The 5,202-nt window shown below is 27.6% G+C and overlaps 1 long non-coding RNA gene across 1 annotated transcript; it reads right to left on the minus strand.

Annotated features, from left to right (window-relative positions):
* Window positions 1-1,487: 1,487 nt before the first annotated feature.
* On the minus strand, window positions 1,488-4,046 carry LOC131931940 (uncharacterized). The gene is made up of 3 exons (XR_009384415.1): window positions 3,973-4,046; window positions 2,447-2,602; window positions 1,488-1,553 (listed from the first exon to the last, which is right to left on the minus strand). It is a non-coding gene; the product is annotated as an uncharacterized LOC131931940 (long non-coding RNA).
* Between the last annotated feature and the right edge of the window lie 1,156 nt (window positions 4,047-5,202).

Raw genomic sequence — 5,202 nt, forward strand, 5'->3', positions numbered from 1 at the left:
GAGTTGTATTCAGTAGAGCAGGCAGGTGTTATGAACCTGAACAAATGCGGATTTTATTGAAGCTTTTAGACATAAAAAAAAGGTTGTTTTTTTATCTGTTGTCAGCAACTTTTTCAACGGTCACATCACACTATCATCTAACCGCGTCATTTAGCTATGTGGATCCTAAGGCTGTGTCTATCTTCTTCTTTCTATAACGAAGTGGCGGTGCGATCTCTAAATCGTATATATGTATACCAATCTATAGACCTATATTGGTATGCATGTATGTATGTATGCATGTATACATGCATGTAATGAATATGAATTGAATGTATTCATATACACTTAAATATATATATATATATATATATATATATATATATATATATATATATATATATATATATATATATATATATATATATATATATATATATATATATATATATAAATATATATATATATATATATATATATATATATATATATATATATATATATATATATATTATATATATGAATTTAATAACGGGGAGAATGGTGATAAATCGGATTTCACCCATCAGCAACAACAATTTTTTTTTCTCTTTTATCCCTAATGTATAATCGCAAATCTTTTTTTTTATTTCACTAAAATAGGCTATTGTTCCAGGACCGACATAGTTGTTAAGGCTGTGGGTAGAGAATGTAGACAGATATGACATACAGTTTAAAAGTCTTCATGTAGGTGAGATGTTGGGCAATCAATAATTGGATCGAAGTTTTTAAATAGAAATACATGCTAAGTACTTGACTATAAAGATAGAGCTATTCCATTAAATGACAACTTAACCTGAGATACTAAACGGATATGGTGTGAAGTGGAACATCTTATCCAATTCCTCACTATATTTTATGGGATATTTTTAAAAAATCTTTGTTATAGTTAGCACAAACCATACAAAAATAATTCGATCAAAATATACAAAAAATAAATAACCTACCCTAACAACTGGACAATGTGCAATTTTTCTGAAGATACAAAATAATGATTTTAGCCAGTTCTCTATACAGTTCAAACTTACAAATTGTTGATAAATATATGATTATAGTTTTATATTTTATATTGATACATATACGGCGTAGTAAGGTGGTTGAATATACGACTGCTTAGCCAAAAGTCCAGAGTTTGGACCCAAGACTCGAATATGCATGACGTCAATTCGGCTCCACAACACTGTGAGTTACCTGACTGAGGGAAACAAAAGCACCTGGACATAGTGCTGACTAAACTCTTTGCCTGAATTCCGAGATAATTAAAACAAAGAACTCTACTTCACCAGCATAGTCTGCTTGTTCACGAACGGAAAACGACAAGGATTATTGTGGCTTAATCCTAATGAAGTTTTGAATGAAACAAACACTCTAGATCACACAATAGAAATTTCAAGTTGAAATTTGTGTTCGTATTTTATTTAGTTAGAATACAAGCAAACGTTTGGAATCGAAAAAGTTTCTTTTATAGTCTGGAACCCAAGGCTCTCAAGCGATGCATCACACAACACTGAAGCTCCTTCAACATCATTACACAGCTGAAACAAATGATGTGCTAAAATTAGATTCACATAATGGTTGATTAGGCGTAGTGCTTATTTCCGTCAACAAAAGACGAAATTAATAAAGCGCTAATTGATTTGTCCAGGAAATAAGCAATGCACATATTTTGCAATGGGTGTTAAATTATTGAATACATTAAATATAATTCGAAAGATGTTGACTTTAACTAACTCAGTCAACATATTTAATATTTATGCGAAACAAAATTTAACCCTATCTCTAAAACCTATCTTAATTACGGCAACTTTTCAGATTTTTAAATTCATTCCCTGAAATATATTATGTTTTCAATGACAAGAATAGTTTTGTTTTATTCTTATGTTTTCCGTAACAAAGATTATAGAATGTTAAAATAAGCACTTTCTACTTGACATACATAAGAATGTTAACACAAATACTTTCTACTTGATATACTTAAAGAATGTATTAAACACTTTCTACCTGATATACTTGAAGAATGAATTAAAACACTTGAAGAACGTAACAAAAATACTTTCTACTTGATATACTTGAATAATGTATTTAAACACTTGAAGAACGTAACAAAATACATTCCACTTGATATACTTAAAGAATGCATTAAATACTTTCTACTTGATATACTTGAAGAATGTATTAAAATACTTTCAACTTGATATATCGGAAGAATGTATTAAAACACATGAAGATCGAAATAAATACTTTCTACTTGATATACCTGAAGAATGTATTAAAACACTTGAAGAACGGAAAAAAAATATTTTCTACTTGATATACTTGAAGAATGTATTAAAATAATTTCAACTTGATATACCTGAAGAATGTATTACAATACTTTCTACATGCTATATTTGAAGAATGAATTAAAAACACATTCTACTTGACATACCTTTACATATCCCGTCAATGAGTTTAGCAAGTCTAGGAATCGAGCATCTTGCTTTATTGAGATAGCACTCATTAAAGTAAGTGACACCATTGTTCCCACAAACTGGTTTAAATACAGCGTGACATGCCAATGACGAACATTCACTATTTGCACAAGCTAAGCATCAGTCAAGAAAAGAAAAAAAAAGGAAATTAATCAAAACTTACACAACAATTTCTGAAAGATGAAACAGAAGTGATCTGCTCTAAACTGTCTGTTAAATTATTATGTAACGAGCTGACCCGCGGCGTATCATACGCCGCTATTTACTTAATTTATTTTCTACTTTTCAGCACTTCATAGTTAGTGAATTCGACACGACCCTCCCTTCTACCTCCCCCCCCCCCCCATTTCATTTCCTTTTCCTTAAAAAGATTAAGCAGAAATTGTTACCTCCTGTTAGTTTCGAATTGTTTGAAAGCTAAATGATCTGCCCCTAATAGCCGTTACTAGCTCGACCCACGGTATCGGTTTTATCGTATACGGAAGATAATTGATGTATTGTAAAAATGTAATCAATCTAAATCAATATTTTACAAATTTTGACGTTTTAGTTTCTTTCGTAAGTATGAAACATGATAATTGAGTTCCGTTTTTAGTTAGGTTGACAACAAGTTGACAAGTATTGTATCAAATTAATATTTTTTGTTGTAAGCCTTTGATCAATTGACGGTAAATTGAAGTAGCACCTACTCTACTTCCGGTTTCTCAATATATAATAACGTGAATAACTAGCATACTGTTTAAGTCAGGATGTCGAAATTTTACACATACGTGTTATATTATGTGACGGGGTTTCTCTCAACAAGTAAACGATTTCAGGTAACCGGTAGTACCACTTCAACTTGGTTACTGCTTTATTTATTCAAAAGAAATGTTTATATGTTGATACGATTTTATACACGGATTACTTTCAATTTTTTTTCGGTGACCTCCGATAAACAGAACATGTATATTTCTCTATTTCTTGTTTCTAAATGCATATACTTTTATAAACGTTATAGTAAGGTAAAGAATTTTTAAACATATGTATGAGTACGGCTTGGCTTTATCTTGCCAATTACGAATGCTTTTTGGGTGACCTTTAGTAGTATTTTACGCTATTTTTCAAACTCTCAAAAAAATAACAATTCTACCGTACCGTTCTCTTTAAAAAAAAAACCATTCACATAAACCAGGACTTGATGATAATGCATTGTTGTATAAAATGTGATTTAATTAGGTGTTTAATTAGTTTCTTTAAATTTAATCAATGTTACCTCATAAAATAGGCCTACTCATATTCCACGCTATTATATACCGACATTATTTGTGTTCAACCGGTTAGCAATTTTTTTGTCAATTATATTATATTAAAAACATTACTATACAGGTAAAGTTTAGGGGTTAAAAATCCCGTTTTATTTCAGATAAATATATTAAGAATTTAAAGTCATCACTAGAGTTTTAAAATTAAATTAAACATAAATAAATTAATATTTACTTACAAAACGAGCCAAGGAATAGAATTAGGAAAAAAAACAGACATGGTTGATCTAGTCATTTTTCTTTATCGTGGCAACTGAAAAACAAATGTATAACTAAACATATTATATATATATATATATATATATATATATATATATATATATATATATATATATATATATATATATATATATATGTATATATATAGCTACCGTATAACACTGACTACATAACGGTTTGTACTCACAAGTATCGTGTAGTTAAGAGTGTTCGACTGATATCTGACTTGTTTCAACTACAGTTTCTTGGTTTTTATTTCGACTCATTCACCCCACAAACCTACTGACCTTGACCTCGTTATAAACATGTTTACTCTATAGGGCTGGAACAACATATTTTTTTTCTCTTTAAAATTTTGCATTCGATTATAAGAATCAAGATAAAATCATCCTAGAATCATAACCGATCAGCACTCTTAGGTTTAAACCTAACCTAATTACTTGGACTTTTAAAATTTCTTGTAACTTGTCCCCACAAACTAAGTATATCCAGGTCGGTTTAATTAAAATATAGAGTTATGTTGGTATACGTATCTTCACATGAATATTCATTTTATTCTAAATCTTTATTTACGTCTACGTCTGCTTCTGCGTCTAAGTTTTCGTTTAGCTTTATAGTACTTTCTAAATCCTGAACATCTACATCATAATCCATTTAACATCCACAATCAAATCTAAATTTGGACAAACAACATACCCATACGATTACAACAGCCATGTCTTATCCATAACGATGAATACTGCCTCATCACGCACATCCAAACCCACACACACATCACAAACATTATATATATATATATATATATATATATATATATATATATAATATATATATATATTATATATATACTATATATATATATATATATATATATATATATATATATATATATATATATATATATTATAAATATATATATATATATAAATATATATTTATATATATATGTTTATATATATATATATATATATATATATATATATATATATATATATATATATATATATATATGTATATATATATATATATATATATATATATATATATATATATATATATATATATAAACATATATATATAAATATATATTTATATATATATATATATTTATAAATATATATTATTATATATATATAATATATATATTATAAATATATATATATATATATATATATATATATATCTATATA

This window comes from Physella acuta, unplaced genomic scaffold (genome assembly GCF_028476545.2).
Source record: "Physella acuta isolate Inbredline_101_S28 unplaced genomic scaffold, ASM2847654v3 ptg002060l, whole genome shotgun sequence".
Lineage (NCBI taxonomy): Eukaryota > Metazoa > Mollusca > Gastropoda > Physidae > Physella > Physella acuta.